Genomic DNA, 17,117 nt, shown 5'->3' with positions numbered 1-17,117 from the left:
CAGCGGTAGAGCAGATAAATTGTGTGTATCCACACAATAGCATCCTGCACACTAAGTCTGAAAGAACTACAAGTACAGATGACAATGTGGGTGAACCTCACAAAGATAGCATTTGGTGACAGAAATCAAATATAAATAAATCCATTTATATCAGCACAAAACTGGCGAAACAAATATCGTTTGTAAACTATTAGGACTATTTGCAGTAGTGGGGATTGAGCCCAGGATCTTATGCATTCTAGGCTAGTGCTGTACTACTGAACTGCTTCCCCAGCCCTGTTCACTGTTTTGTTTTGACATGGGGGTCCTGCTAAGTGACCTAGGTTGGCCTCAGAACTGTGATCCTCCTGACTCAGTTGGCTGGAGTTATGAGTGTGCAGCACCAAGCCCAGCTGACTGGCATCGATCTTGGCAGCGGGACCCCAGGAGTTTGTAAGTGGATTTTCTTTTTTCCACTCCCTCTCTGTTCAGCCTCCCCAACCTTAATTTTCTTTCTTCCTCTTCCAGCCAATTTCATATCATACCTACAGAAAAACCCTACGCCTCCTCTTTGGTTGTCTCCCTGTTGATTTCTGCAGTTTCCACAGCAAGGCCAGAAGCTAGAGGGAAGAGATATTATCAATAAGGAAGAGATATATCAAAAATATCCTTCAGGGTGGTGGCAAGAAGCTGCAAATCAATTTAACATTTTCACATTTTTTTTGTCCCTCTCACAGATAAGAAGTCATGTTCAAATCTTCCACACTCTTTTAAAGACCTCACTGCCAGTCACAGTAACTTTGATTCCTTTTGTTTTAAGCAAAAGGAGAAATTACTGGTTCTCATAGAGTAAATTTAGAGGTAGCGTGTTTCAGTCTCAAAAGATATCTTGGGAACTAAATATGTCTCCACACTCCGCACTGCTTTCCTCTAAGCTAATTTCATTTATGCAGGCTCTTCACATTTGCTCGGAGCTGCACTCCGTTTAGATCCTGCCCTTTCAGCCCCATCCCCTGCAGATTTTGATCTCCTCTTTCTGAATGGAAGTGTTGCAGGCAGATTTTGTATTTGCAGATTCCCTGCTTGCTAAAATTTATGTGTAGCCCCCAAATCAATACTCTTGACACTTACTCAGCATTTTTGGATAACATGCCCAAAGCAGTGAACGAGGTCAAGTGAGGCAATCCTCTGCCTTCCCGTTTCAGCTCATAATAGAATCAGTGTCCTTTTCATGATGTATGTGGTGCTACATTTTTCACATATTTTTGTGCTTTTTCTTTTTTTCTTGGTAATTTTGCTACTTAAAAATTTAAAATGAGCCCCCGTGGGGCCAGAGGGTAGCTTAGCGGTAGTGTTTGTCTAGCATGTGAGGCCGTGGGTTTAATCGCCAACACTGCAAATAAAACAAAGTAATAAAGCAAAATGGCTCCCAAGCATAGCGCTGAAGTGCTGCTGAGCACTCCAAAGGTCGGGAAGGCTGCAGTGTGCCTGGGAAAGAGCACACGTGTGTCAGATAATGAGTGAGGCATGAGTTGAGGGGCACCGTGGGCCATGAATCCAGTGGGGACCAATCAACAGTGTCTTAAATAAGGGGGCCTTTGGCAGAAAAACATGGATACAGGCGAGGGGACTTCAGCGGGGCTTGGAGGGATTTAACCCCATCCTCCCCCAGGAGCAGGGTTTCAGTACTCAAGAGAGCAGTGTCTGTGGTGGTTTTATGGAGTGTCACAAGAGCTGACTATACTAGAATTAGCTCTCAGCTTGGCTTGAGTCCCATACCACAAGTCAATCGCAGTGACAAGAAAGAGCGCAGGTGCTGATGGCCCAGGACTGGGTCATCATCCCAGCCCTGGATCCCTGTATGTTTTTTATCTTATTTTATTTTTTGGTCTTTTTTTTTTTTTTTTTTTTCTTTTTGAGACAGGGTCTCATTATGCATTTCAGGCTGGCCTTGAGCTCACTTTGTAGCCCAGGCTGGCCTCCAACTCACAGTGATCCTCCTGCCTCAGCCTCCTGAGTGCTAGGATTACAGGCGTGTGCCACCATGCCTGGCTTGGATCCCCGTATGGACTGAACGAAGGAAGAGAGATTTCTCAAAGGAAATACATGGCTGACCGTGGTGGCACATGCGAGACCAGGGGATCGCTGCGTGTTCGAGGCTAACCTGGGCTATATAGTGAGTTCCAGGCAGCCTGAACTACATCGTAAGACCCTATCTTTAAAAAAAAAAAAATCAAGGGGTGTGCTGGTGCATGCCTGTAATCCCCGCACTGGGGAGCTGAGGGAGGAAGATAGCAGTGGGTCCGAAGCCAGCCTGGACTACATAAGCAAGTTCAAGGCGGTGAGACCCTGTTTTCCTTTTTTATTTTTTTTGTGAGACACCGTTTAAAAAAAAAAATCAAAGGAGGGCAGCATCCACGGTTGTCATCTTGACAGACACATAGTGATTCAGGTTAAGTGACACAAGCCGCAGCCACAGCTTTCTTAAGAACTGCTTGATGGGAAAGCACTGATCACTTCTGTGACCAGGACGTTGTTGGACATGGACTTTGTTTTGATACCACCGCTGGACATTGACCCCACGTCTGGAGTCTACTCTTTTTTATCATGAAACATACAACTGTGTAGGGCGGGTGTGGTAGGCCAACCGACTCAGCATTGTTAAAATCAATGCCTACCTGGCATAGAAGCCCGAAGAGTCTGCATTTCCTGCATGCCCATGAAGCTCCAGTGCTCTTTCAAGCATGGGCACCTATGGGAGAGCAATGTGACCCACAGGCCATAGGTTGGGAGGGAGGAAATTCTGTAAAACAGAGTGATGCAACCATCAGGGAGTGTCGTGGTTTGGGGTTTTGCAAGGGGAACAATTTAATACAGGATACATATTTTATAAGATTATTTATAACAGTCACTCGAAGGATCATATGCAAGAGAGTATAGGAAATCCACACACTAGTGACCAAAGAATCCGGCTGAGGGCCTGGATCCCACGACAATGTCCTGTATGAGTGCGGATGAAGAACTAGAGCTCATAACAATGCCTCCCACGAGTCCAACTGGAGGCCCAGAGCCCATGACAATATCTCACGCAGGCCTGTTTCGTGGATCTGCGCTGGAAGGCCCAAAGGTCAGTGGTGGAATCTAGAATGTCTGTGCCAGAGGGATGAAGGATCTGTGCTAGCAGGCTGAGGGGTCTGCACTAGAGCCAGAAAGCGACACTCAAGATAAAAACCACAGCTCCACCAAAAGATACCACAGTCATCCTCAGCAACAGTGAGGTCCTGAGCTCCTCTGATGATCAGGACAGCTGAGTTCCCATCAGGAAAGGCAACGTGACAAGCTTCTCCAGGAGACTGAGCAATGCACCATCTTTCCTTCTGGAGCCAGGAAGCAATGCTCAAAGTGAGGACCAGAGCTCCCCCAAAGTGAACCAAAGTCATTCTCAGTGACAAGCTCCTTGGACAATGGGAACAGCTGAGTTCATCAGGAAGGCCAGCATGACAAGGTCCTCCAAAAGAACCAACAGCTCCTTACAGCTTCTACCAGTTCCCAACAACCTCTCTTCTTCTTCTCCAGTTCTGCCTCTTATGCTGCTGGCAGCAGTCCTTAGGTGGGCCTCCCACGCCCAGCACCACACTTAATTCAGCTGGGTGTTATAAGTTGACCTCAAGTTGTCAATCCACTATAGGGAGTGATATGGAAACGAGGCTCCTGGGTCTAGACTTTAGTCAGGGATTAAGGGGGGCTGGGGATGTAACTCAGTGGAAAAGCACTTGCTGAGCATGTGGAAGGCCCTGGGTTCAACCCACAGCACTGCCAAAAAAAATTTAAAAAATAAAAGTTATAGGGATTATACAGTGAACCCTGGCATCAGAAACACCATGTGTTTTTTTTTGCTGGAAAATCCTGTAGTGTGGGTTTTTCCTACTTGAGTTTTTTCCTACCTGCTTTGGGCTAGTGGCTTATCTTCCATGCTCAGTTCTCTGGCTTCCTGGAGGCTGAGCCACTTGATATCTACCCATAAACTTCCTTTCTGCTTGAATCTGCTGGAGCAGATGCTGAGGGCCGCAGCTGAGAGTCTGACAGTGGATGATGCAACGGTTGCCAATGAGTCACAGGACACAGAATGAGAAGACGTCACCTCTCTCTCTCTCTCTTACCTGATAATCACCTAAACACATCTCTGAACTCTCTCCCCCTTCACCTTTCTGTTATCATTTAATCATGCTAAGTTAACTCCATCTTTTAATAAATTTCCTTATCCGTATTTTCTCCTCCACTCCAGCCTATCCCACTTATCTCATATAGATAGGTAGATTTTGTTTTGTTGTGTTTTTCTCTTTTTCTTTTTGAGACAGGGTCTCGCTACGCATTTCAGGCTGGCCTTGAGCTCACTTTGTAGCCCAGGCTGTTCTCAAACTTGCAACGATCCTCCCGCCTCAGCCTCCCAAGTACTGGGATTACAGGCGTGCACCACCATGCCCAGCTCTCTTGTGTTTTGCTCTTTTATAAAAGTAAACCAAATTCAGTGGACAGGCTAAATGACTTCTATGTTGATTAGACACTGATGAAAAGAGAATGAGTGAACTAGAAGATAGAACTGAAGAAATATTCAGAATATAGCACACATGCAAATAAAGTGGGAAAAATAAAATAAAGGTTAAGAAATCTAGAGGATTAATCTAGCCATGGTAGTGCACGCCTGTTCGGGAGTGATGCACCGGATGTAGTTTAAGCTACTCAGGAGGCTGAGGGAGGAGGACTGTTTGAGCTTGGAATCAGACTGAGCAACATAGTGAGACCCTGTACCAAAAAAAGGATGGGTGAATAACTGCCCACCATACACAAGGCCTTAGGTTCAATTCCAGTACTGAAAAAATAGAAGGGGTCAGCAAACATTTTCTGAAAAAGAATAGTTTCATTAAGTGCAATCTTTTTTTTTTTTTTTTTTTTGGTACTGGGAATCAAGCTCAGAACCTTGAGCTTGACAGACAGGCACTGTGCCTGCGAGCTATCTTCTCAGCCCGAGTACAGCCACTGTTAACAATAAAATTGTACAGCTTTAAAAATAAATACATTAAAAACAAAATAAGGATGGGATATGGCTCAGTGACTGAGTGCTTGGCCAGCATGACCTAGCATGGCTACCATGATCAAAGGCCCTAGCTTTGATCCTCAGTCCTACAAAAAGAAAAAAATTTTTTCAAAAGAAAGGGTTCCCAGCACCTGGGAGGCTGAGGCAGGAGGACCGTTGCAAGTTTGAGACTAGCCTGGGCTACAAAGTGAACTGAAGTCCAGCCTGAATTGCATAGCGAGAGCCTGTCTCAAAAAGACAAAGACAAACAAACAAACAAAAACTCTCCACCCACCCACTCCCAGTCCTTATCAAGACGTGAGAAGTGCCTGACTCTCTTTTCACCCCTTTTGGGCTGGAGGAGGGAGGTGGCTTGGCCAGCAGCTAACACTGCCACTCCCTGTCGTCTCCTTTGCTCCCCCTCTGCTGCGGCCACTGGCCGGGACAGTCTGCATCAGTGTCCTCCCGGCTATCAAACGCCATTCTCCACTCCACCATGAGTGCGGCCAGCCAGGCAGTGCGGTGCCCCTCCCACACACCAGCTACTTCACATGGCACTGCTGCCAGTTTGAAGAAGGGATTGACCAACTAGAAGCTGTTAGAATTTTTTTTCTTCTCTCTCCTTAGGTACAATGACTCTTCATTAAATCTTAGGTTCTTGTTACATCTCTCCCAGTTAGTGGAATATGTACATGCAGACACAAGCATTCTAATGTGCACATCTTTGCAGCCAACACACACACTTACATTCACAAATGCATCCATATACACATTACAGAAAGAGACACAGTGCACTACGCTAGATACACACACCCACACCCACACACACACACACACATACACACGGACAGACATGCACTGCATAATGGTGTGGTCAACAATGGACCATATACACAATGCCATTTATACAGTAGTAGTCATATAAGATTATGATTTTGGAGGTGGGAACTTTGGGAGGTAATTTGTGAAACCACAGAATGGGGTCCCAATCTAATGGGACTGTGGCTTTATAAGAACAGGAGGTAGCTGGGGATATAACTCAGCGGCACAGCACCTACCTGGCCTGCACAAGATTGTGAGTTCAATTTCTGGTACCTAAAAAAATAAAAAATAAAAAAATATGAGAAAAGGAGGAGACACCTGAGGCAGGCTGCTCCTTCTCTCCGTTTGACCTGCACCCCCTCAGGACTCTGCAAAGTCCGCATCAGCAAGAAGAGCTTCAACAGATGTGGCTGCCTGATCTTAAACTTCCCAGCTTTCCAGACTGCAAGCTAAATAGAGATTTATTTGTTGTAAGTTATTCAGTCTGTGGTACTCAGTTGTAGCAAAAGAAAAAACAGGAAGGGAAATTGAGGCAGGCTATAAAGGAAAGACTTTGAATAGCAAAAATGCTCTAATGTAATAGAAAAAGCCTTGGACTTGCAGTCCTGAGATTAAATCGCAGCTCTGTCATTTACAAGTTGTGTGATCTGGGGAAACAGATTTAACCTCTGTGGGCTTCAGTTCTCCTATCTGTGAAAAGGAATATTGCAAAGATGTAACTGAACTCCCAAATGTTGTAAATGCTTAATAACAAACGATAAGAAGTTTTTATTATGAAGCACATATGGCCAGGCACGGTGGCACATGCTTGTAATCCCAGCATTCAGGAGTCTGAGGCAGGGGGATCTTTGCAAGTTTGAGGCCAGCCTCGCTGCATAGCGAGACCCTGTCTCAAAAACAAAAACAAAAACAAAAACAAAAACAAAAACGAAGCACATATGGCAACTAAAGGGATTCATTGGCGCCTTGGCACTCATATGATAGTGTTTTGGGGGGGATCTTTTTACACACTATCATCATCTTTTTGGAAGCCAGAAAGCTGAAGTCCAAAGATGGTAAAAATACTGTTTCCAGGGTTGGGTATGGACGACGCTTGCATTCTAGGCAGTGTCCAGCAGGAGGCGTGAGCCAGCACAAAGTGGGCTGTGAGAAGCCTCATCTGTGGGACTCTCCCATAAGATGCGGTCTCATTTGCATGTTACACAACGCCAGGCCATACCCTGCCAGAGGTCACTGTTCCCCCAGCTCCAGCAGGCCTTATCCTTGGCCTTTCCTCTCAACCGGGTGTGATGCGAGGTGAGCGCCAGTCATTTCCCTCTTCTGAGGACTGAGCTGACCTTTCTGTGTTCTATGAAAGGAGGAGAAGAATGAGCACACGGAGAAAGCCAAGGTTTGGTCCACAGCAGGAACACACTTGTGCTAGCTGAAGGTGCAAAGTGAAATTCATACAGGAGGAGTCCTGAGTTCAAGTCCAGCTTGTACCAAATATATACGCCCTTCAGAGCCTCTCCACCTTTTTGAGCCTCAGTTTCTTTCTTTCTTTCTTTCTCTTTTTTTTTTTTTTTTTGTACATGGTGCTGGGGATCGAACCCAGGGCCTTGTGCATGCAAGGCAAGAGCTGTACCACTGAGCCACGTCCCCAGCCCTGAGCCTCAGTTTCCACAGCAGGAAGTAAGAAATAGGACCTGGCTGAGCACTAGCTTCTTTTCCAGCTCTCCCACTCCAGAACTCGACTGTAGCTGTCAGGGCATCCTCTCCTTCCTGAAGGGTACACTACCATCATAAGCAGCTAAGTTAGACCTAAATTAATATACAGTCAGAGAGGGACTGGGTGCTCCAGGAAGTCAGTGAAAAATAAAGACACCAGAATTGTGGCTGGAGGTGCATCTGAAGAAGGCCAGGCATCAAGATAAAGATGCAGTGGCGAGGCCTGCATGCCTCCTTAGGGCGTAAACTGTAACTCAGAATTATATTATAATTAGCACTACCTGGTCCAGTAAATCCAGGTAGACATCAGTGGCTCAGGCTGGTGACCATAACATCTGGACACATCCCTTCCCAAAAGTGCCTTTGCTCTTTTCATGTACCCTGGCTATGCGACTTGTTTCTCTATTGGATCAACATGAGCTAAGCAACCATACTTGTAATCCTATAGGGTGACGACAATTTGAGTCATGACTTTGCTGTATAAATTACCCCTGACAAATAGCCTAATGACAGCAGACTTTTGGGACCCCTCCTGTCTCTCAGGAGCTAGCTCTCAATAAACTTCCTAGTCTCAACCTACACTGTCCCTTGGAATTCATTCTTCAATTTCAGGAGACACGAACTCAGCACATCTGAATCTAGCAGCCTGGGAGTCATATTTCTCCTATATCACTATGGAGTGTAAAGGGAGACAAGGCTGGGACAGACCCACAGAGCAAAGATGACCCTCTGCACTAGAGATCTGCATGCTTTGCCGATTGAACGGTAAGGGGCTAGGCTTTGACAGCTGTGCAGGAAGGAAGGAGGTCAGTATGTGCGTAGAGCGGGGGGTGGAGTACCAGATCCTTGAGGGCCCCGGATGTGTCTGTCTGTCATCCAGCACCCTCGTCCAGACCCTGCTTCCAAGGACTCTGGGGTACAGTACACACTGGGCCGCCCACCCAAGGGAGGTGGGTCAGACCTGCTCTGCTCCCCGCTTTCTCCCAGTCTCATCGGGGACATGTGAGGGACAAATGTAAGCCCCAAAAGTACAGCTTGTGGCAGAAACTAGAAGAGCCAGAGTGTCCTCAAAAGGCTTCTGGGGCCAGTGCGGTCTAGACAAGCTGAGACATCAGGCAAGGGTGTGGTGTGATGGGGAGAGTTTCCATGGAGTAGAAAAGAGGTGGATCCCACATCCCAGAAACTGAGCCCCGTTCAACCCTGAGGAGGGGGTGTAGGGAGCCCTGGGGGAGGCTGGACCAGGAGCGGGGGGGATTGGAGAGCAAGAAGGAAGCAGAGGCTGCCCAGGGAAGGTGGGAGGAGGGAGCCTGCCTTGGCTTTAGGACCTACTGGGTACAGGGTGCTCTTCATACATCCTGTTGCACCTACTGTACACCTTCAGGTATTTTTCTCGTGTTCATTTTATAGACGAGGCAACTGAGACTCAGAAAGTCCAACAGCAGGTGGCACAGCCAGTGGCGGACAGAGCCGGGTCAAAGGAGGAGTCCAGGGTCCCAGGCTCCCATCCTGACCTCTGCACTTAACACTCCCTGTAGGCTTGGAGGAGAGGAGGATTCCGTGGTGGCCGCCGTCCCCTCATCCCACCCCAAGGGCCAGAATGCCTCAACCCTGGTGTGTGCACAGGGAGCCCTGGGGAGTGCCGCAACTTGAATACACGGAGCCCAGCTCTCCCGGTTTTGTCACCACGCTCACCCGGGACACTCTGATTGGGTCATGTTACCGTTAGGGAAAAGTCCTTCAGCAAAGACTCTGCTGAAGTTCAAAAACACAGGCCTTCAAGGTCAGAACATACGACAGGAGGGAAACTTTGTCATTGCCACTGTGGGGAGAGGCTTGGTTGACAGAGTCCTGCCTCTGTTATTATCAGTACCTGATTGGTCTCTCGGGCAAATAAACTGAAGCTGAGTTCCAAGAACGCACAGGCTTTTATTCCCCTCTGATACTGAACTTTCTATAGTGCCCAGGCTGGCTTTGAAGTCTGGGGCTCACGTAATCCTGTACTTCGGCCTCCCAAGTGCTGGGACTACAGATGTGTACGACACATATCTGGCTTAGCAAGTTTTTTGTTGTTGTTGTTGTTGTTTTTTGAGGTAGAGTCTTGCTATGTAGTCCAGGCTGGCCTTGAACTCACTATGGAGCCCAGGTTGGCCTCAAACTAGTGATCCTTCTATTTTTTTTTTTTTTTTTTTTTTGTACCGGGAATTGAACTCTCGACCTCACTCTTGCCAGGCAGGTGCTTGTGCCATTGAGCTATATCCCCAGCCCTAGTAAACCTTCTGCCTAAGCTTCCCAAGTGCTGGAATTAATGGTGTGTGCCCCCACACCCAATTTAGCATGTTTTCTTGATCCTGTGACTGACTCAAAGGACCCTGGAGAAGGGCTGCATCTGCTCCTTTCTGGCACAAGCTGTACTTTTGGAGGTTACATTTGTCCCACACATGTCCCAATGAGACTGGGAGAATGCGGGGAGCAGAGCAGGTCTGGCCCACCTTCCTAGAGAAAACCATTGCTGCCATTATAGATTCTTAACCCCAGGTGGTCCCATTCCATAAGCTTCTTGTTCTTCCAACAACCCATATTTTGGGGTTTGGAATCAACTCAGCTACATCCCCATCACTTTTTATTCTTTATTTTGAGACAAGATCTTGCTGTGTCACCCAGGCTGGGCTTGAATTTGTGAACCCCATGCCTCAGCCTCCTGATTACCTGAGATTACAGATGTGTATCACCACAGCCAGCCCGACAAAGTATTTTTGAGCCTTTTCTTTTTAGTACATTTCCAGTTTCTTTGCTGTTTACAAAGAGAGCTCAAGGCCAGCCTGAACTGTATAGCGAGACCCTGTCTCAGAAAGATGGAAAAGGGCCAGGGATATAGCTCAGTGGCACATCACCTGCCTGGCAAGCACAAGGTCGTGAGTTTGATTCCTGGTACCAGAAAAAAAAAAAGAAAAAGAAAGAAAGCTTTCAAAAAGACAAACCAAACAGACAAACAAAGGGAGAATGGAAACTCTGAAAGGGTATTTCGTCTAATATCACACAGGTGATAAATTTACAAAGCCAGGTCTGTGTAATTCCAAAACAATGCTTTGCCCCTCAATAATGAATGAATGAATGAATAAATGAATGAATGCATTGGTAAATAAAGAATCAATGTGGTCAAGTTCAGGGGCACAAAGATTGAAAACCAACATTTATCTTACTTCTCTCTCCTATCTCTATGGACTCCTCACAATACTAAAATAGGTAAAATCAGATTAAAATAAATACCAAAGGAAATAAGTGAGAAAAGAGAGGCCTCAAAAGAGCTGCACATGTTGAGCCAGGTATGGTGGTGTACATGTGTAATCCCAGCACATGAGAGGCTGAGACAGGAGGATCTCCATGAGTTTGAGTCCATCCTGGGCTATACAGTAGACTCAACACCAGTCTAAACAATGTAGTAAGACCCTGTCTCCAAAATAAATGAATAAATAAATAAATAAATAAGGGGCAAAGGAGTGGCGTAGACATTTCTCTTTGTTTTTTGTTTGTTTGTTTGTTTGTTTGTCTTTTTGAGACAGGGTCTCGCTATGCAGGTCAGGCTGGCCTGGAGCTCACTTTGTAGCCCAGGTTGGTCTCAAACTCACAACGATCCTCCTGCCTCCCTAGTGCTGGGATTACAGGCGTGCACCACCACATCCGGCACTGGAGTAGACATTTCTCCAAATTAGATATACAAATAGCCAACACTATATTGTAACAGAAAATGCCCCACCACAGCCAGTATACTTCAGTTTCTTAATTGCCCAGGTAAACAGCTCCTGTTGCTTCTGTCTCCTAGATACAGCTGGTCACCGTGACATATAGCTGGTCACTATGACGCATATTATAAGAACCAATCAAAGACAGCCAAGTACTCTACCTCTGTATTCCTCCTTTACAATCCCATAAAAGCCTCCCTCCCTGATCCTTTGGGGCCTGATATATTTGAAAGTGATCCTGACCAATGCCCGTTGACATAAATAAATCTGCCTCCAAATCCTGGGTGTCATTCCGGGTATTTTTGCTTGTTATTGCAATATAAAAAGTTGTGAAACATCACTAACAATTAGGAAAATGTAAATCACAACCACAATGAAAATTACCTTAAACTGGGCTGGGGATTTAGCTCAGCGGCAAAAGTGCCTGCCTGGCAAGCGCAAGGTCGTGAGTTCGGTTCCTGGTACCAGAGAAAAAACAAAAAAAAAAAAAAAAGAAAATTACCTTAAACTATTAGGATGGCTACCACATAAAAATAAAGTAACAAGTACCCTGCTGAGTCCAATCCAATTAAACTGAATAGGCTGAAGAGACAATGAAGGGACAATTATTTCTTGACAATGAAGGGAGCAAAGATCACATCACTGGAAAACAGAGCCTAATTTAAGAGATCTTCAGCACAAAACAAACAAAAAATGAAGGCAACAAAATGCCTCTAAAAACTCTCAACTCCCCCAAAACAGATCCAAGGGCCACTGACAGAAAGGAAATCAAACAATAAATAGGTAAATTGATCAAAGAGGAAACAAAGAAATTTGGGGAGCTCAAAGGTGATATAACCAGATAGTTGAAGTAGGTGACTAATGTGTTTAAAGAAGTCAAGTAAAAAATGAGAAAAGCTAATCAAAACATGAAATAGCAAGTTTACCAAAGAAATAGTCCATGAAAATGTGCCAAACAAAAATCTCAGAGATGGCCAGGTGTGGTAATGTACACCTATAATCTCACCACTGGGGAGGCTGAGACAGAAGGATCACCTGAGTTCTAGGCCAGCCTGGACTACATAAGTGAGTTCCAGGCTAGCCTGCCCTACATACTGAGATCTTATCTCAAAAAAAAAAAATCCCAGGGATAAAGAATTCTATTGAATATACGAACAGCAGAAGTAACCGATATGAGAAGAAAATATTAGACCTCAAGGACAGATTAGAAGAACAAAACCATATGCTCAGAGATACTGGGCCTGTTGGCACACACCTGTTATCCCAGCACTTGGGAGGCTGAGGTAGGAGTTCCATCATGAGTTTGAGGCCAGCCTGGGCTCCATAGTGAGTTCAAAGCCAGCCTGAACCACATAATGAGACACTGTCTAAAAATAAAGACCATATACTTGAACACACCTTAAAAACAACAGAGTTAAGGAAAATTGATCCAACAGCTACTAGATAATGCTGAGAAGATTAACCTTAGACTAATTGGAGTTAGAGAAAAATTAGAGGGCAGCATGAATGGAATAAAAAATCTGTTTACACTAGTCAGAACAGAAAACTTTCCAAGTATGGAGAAAGAACTTATCAAGAAGCATTCTATATAATTGTTGGGGAAAAATCACTTCATAATTAAATTGTGACTAGGGCTTGTCCGAGACCTAGTGTCTTGCCTGCAGGCCAGCTATGGTATGCAGGAACAAAACTCCATGTGCCTTTGGTCACAGTTGATGTCCCAGTGGTCCCATGATGATGGGACACCCGAGGGCAAGACTGCACCAGCTGAAGACATTCTGGTTCTTTGAGAACCCAGTAGTAATAAAAATAGAGTTTCACTTTGGAGAAAGGACAAATTGCTTCCTAACCTGCCATCTTTCACCACCATCTTCATCAACATAAAGATCCTCATTATCATAAGGTCACTGATGCCCTCTGAGTCATCCAATAATCCCTCCGATTATTGTATACACCCAATAAACAGTGGCTGGCTCAGAATGTCTTGTCTTTGCCCATCCTGAGGCATTGACCTCCCAGCCCCTCATCACGCATTACTAGATTTGTCTCTGTTTCTTATTTCATCCTTTCACTATACCCCTCATACAGGCAGTTGGGGATCCTGGCCTGGTCCCCCGATATCTGGTGCCTGGACAAGGACATCCTAGTTAGGCCTGAGAGAAAAGAACCAAGAGTAAGTGGTCCCTAAACTCTATTATTTGTTTTAATTTTTTAAGAAATTTAAAAATAAACACTCAATATTTAAGGGTGAGCTGATTTTGATTACTAGGGTTGTTTTTAACCACCATCAGGAAACAACAGATTTCTGTTTTAGAACAGGACAAGGGAGAAAAATACAAAGAAAAAGAAAAACCACCCACTGTGCCGCTGGCTCCTGGGGGAGGCCCAAAGCCAGGTGAGAATTTTAAAGAAACTCCTCAGCCTGCAACTCCAGACTATTTAAAGACAAAACATTCTGAGCCTTGTTATGTCTAAATACCAACAGGCTGCTATAAGGGAGGCTATGCAAGGAGATGTTCTTGGACTTTGTCATAAATAATGGAGCTCGGGGACCATTTACCCTTGGAATTTTAGATTTGGTGATATAAGGGTATCATCTAGCTCCTGATGATGTGAGACATTTGGCTCCATCTTGTTTGTTACCTCGCCAATATTTACCTCTTAGTGTTCAACTGTAAGAGGTTAGAATGGATCAGGCTGAGCCAGGCATGGTGGCGCACACCTGTAATCCCAGCATTTAGGAGGCTGAGGCAGGAGGATCGTTGTGAGTTTGAGACCACCCTGGGCTATAAAGTGAGCTCAAGGCCAGCCTGAACAGCATAGCGACACCCTGTCTCAAAAAGAAAAAAAAAAAAAAATAGAATGGATCAGGCTGGTAGAAATAGATGGAAAAATAGAGCCAACATAACAGCAAAAATCCTTTTGTGTATTGGGGCCTTTACAGATATAGCACAACAAATACAGTATACTAATGAGACTCATGAAGAGACCCTTGGCTTGCACCTCCAGAATTTTTAAAAGACAGTGCAACATGCCCAAGGTGGCTGCACAGTTGCCCTTGGGGGTGGTAGCAACAGAAGTGGTGATGGAGGCATAGGACCTGTGCTGGCAGGAATGAGGTGGCTGTTGAGGGATGGTGCCAGAGCAATTCAGCAGAAAAGCAGCTCCTTCCTCTCTGTGTCCCTCAGCTGGGCTGTGTGTGGTGCCATGTGCCTGTAGTCCCAGCTACGGGAGAGGCTGAGGTGGGCAAAGTGCTTCAGTACAGGGACTCTTTACACTGGGACTCCTGGAGTCAATGTTAACTCAAACTATGTTAAACCCAGTGGAAAGTTCCCTGGTATGGGGTAATCTATGGCCCCTAAATAAGGAGAAGTTGCAAATATTACAATCATTGGTGTACATTTTTAAAAAAAAAAATTTAAATGGGAGGGGACATTTAGAGCCCTCTTTCAAAGAACTAGAAAGCAGTGGTTTAGTGCTAAACAATGTTTCCTTCTTTAAACATGACTGTTAATGCAAAGGGAAATATTGATTATGATGTCGCTTCACAACTAGAATTATACTATTAAATATGATCAAGCCAGGCATGGTGGCACACACCTGTAATCCCAGCACTCAGGAGGCTGAGGCAGGAGGATAGTTGCAACTTCGAGGCCAGCCTGGGCTACAAAGTGAGTTCAAGACCAGCCTAGACTGCATAGTGAGACCTGTCTCAAAAAGACATAAAAGGGCTGGGGAGATAGCTCAGCAGCACAGTGCCTGCTTGGCAACACAAGGTCCTGAGTTTTATTTCCAGTACAAAAAAAGAAGACAAAAAAATGAAATAAATAAAAATAAAAATGATCAAAATTGCCTTATGTTCAGACTTTCTTTGCACTAAAGAAATAATCCTTACCTGTGTTCAATGTAAATGTGAGCCACAGAGAAACCACACAGCTCTGGGCTTTAGGGCATCCACTATCACTGAGCCTGAGGCTACTCTTCCTTGACCTTTACCACCTGAGAACAAGTTTCCAAGGCAACTTTCATCAAAGCCTCATCCGCTATTACTAAGTCTGAGGTTTCCTCTGCTTGTCCTTTGGGTCTTGAGGGTAGAGATTCTAGCCACAATTAAAGCCTCCAGGAGGCTTAGTTGATTTTGTTCAAGCTCCTCGTGGACAGTATCCCTTATAGAAAGTAAATGGGAAATTCAGAACTACCTACATTTACGTGTCTTTTCTCTCAGTAACCTAATACAGATCGGGCAAGATCTAGGATCCTGATAAGTACATTGAGGTCTTTAGAGGCCTCACTCAGACCTATACACTAGGTTAGAAAGATGTAGTGTCACTTTGAAATCAAACACTGACTTCTAATGAGAGACAATGAGTACAGACTTTAATCTGTGAGTTTCTTAAGTATATTACAGATACCTGGCCGTGCATATTTTCAGAGTGGGTTTAAATAGAGCCTAACCAGCACTATTCTGGGGTGACTGTATATAGAAGCCAAAATGTCCTGAAGATCTTTTTGCCCTAGGGCCAAGATTTCTTTTGGACTCTAACCTGCCTCTTTTTTGAGGGCTGGGATTTTAGAACCATTGATTCAGAGTTATATATTAGAAAGTAAGACCTAAACACTATAATTGGAACACTTTCATTTTCTCTCTCACTCTTTTTCAAAAGGTTAACAACAGCCATTCAGAGTCTTTGATTATTGGTTTAATTTTCTGTTTGACACTGCAGTTGAAGTCAGTCATAACCTTTGTCTTTAGAGGTATGTTTTGCTAAGGATTGGAGATCCACCCTGAGAAAGCTCCTGATCTTAATGATCTTTCTGCACCTAAAATGAGTAGGATTTAGTTCTTGTGCCATAGTTGGAGTCATCCTCTGTCCCTTTTCCACTACCCTGCCCCTGACAACACCACTCGTAACAGTGTCTGGTCTAAGGCAATTCTCTCCTCCATGGCTGCTGAATTTCAGGACCTAGTTTTGAGAATGGTGAGTTTCCCCTCCCTAGGGCCTTTCCACAGTGAAGCTGATCTTCACTTATCTCTGGGTCACATTAAAAAATGGTCTAGAATCTATCCTAAAGCTCTCAAAAAATAGATCTACAAGTTTTAGTCCAAGTATATCTGCCTTTTAGTCCTCAGGCAGAACTGGAGATTAACAGTTCTCTCTTCCCTGAGGAATGATGTTGACTGGGTGTTTTTGTTTTTGTTTTTGTCTTTTGGAGATAGGGTCTCTCTCTATGCAGTTCAGGCTGGCTTTGAGCTGACTTTATAGCCCAGGCTGGTCTCTAGCTCACAACAATCCTCCTGCCTCAGCTTCCTGAATGCTGGGATTACAGGCACGTGCCACCACACCTGGCACACTGACTGGTTTTTATGGCACAGGGCAGACTGACTGATTTTTTTTATAACACCAATAGGTTCATTGATAGAACAAAACATTCCTAGGAAACCTTATGAATATAATAACAGTTTTAAACAGAAATGAATATTAAAGAATAGGCACAGCCCCTGTCCCCAGAGGACTGTCTGGCATCATGATTTCTCTCCAGAACATCTTGCAGGCCAGCCACTATTTTTAGAGATAATCTCTTCCTACACACATACCTGGCCTTCTCAACTCCCTAGATATAGTTAAAATTATCTTTAACAGTCTGTCCCATTAGAAGGAACAGTTACATGTGGCTATTAAAACAACAGTTTTGGGGCTGGGGATTTAGCTCAGCGGCAAAGCGCCTGCCTGGCAAGCGCAAGGTCGTGGGTTCGGTTCCCGGTACCGGAGAAAAGCCAAAAAAAAAAAAAAAAA

At 44.9% G+C, this 17,117-nt stretch overlaps 1 long non-coding RNA gene across 1 annotated transcript in view; it reads right to left on the bottom strand.

Annotated features, from left to right (window-relative positions):
• Positions 1-518: 518 nt before the first annotated feature.
• LOC106146471 overlaps positions 519-17,117 on the bottom strand; it is a 28,855-nt gene continuing 12,256 nt past the window's right edge. Inside the window, exons 2-4 of the long non-coding RNA XR_001230918.1 lie at positions 6,112-6,148; positions 2,658-2,782; positions 519-599 (exon numbers count right to left, since the gene is read on the bottom strand). This is a non-coding gene — a long non-coding RNA (uncharacterized LOC106146471). The remainder of the gene's footprint in view (positions 600-2,657; positions 2,783-6,111; positions 6,149-17,117) is intronic.

This window comes from Chinchilla lanigera, unplaced genomic scaffold (assembly GCF_000276665.1).
Source record: "Chinchilla lanigera isolate Chin_1 unplaced genomic scaffold, ChiLan1.0 scaffold00080, whole genome shotgun sequence".
NCBI classification, from domain to species: domain Eukaryota; kingdom Metazoa; phylum Chordata; class Mammalia; order Rodentia; family Chinchillidae; genus Chinchilla; species Chinchilla lanigera.
This window is presented reverse-complemented; position numbering and strand designations above follow the sequence as displayed.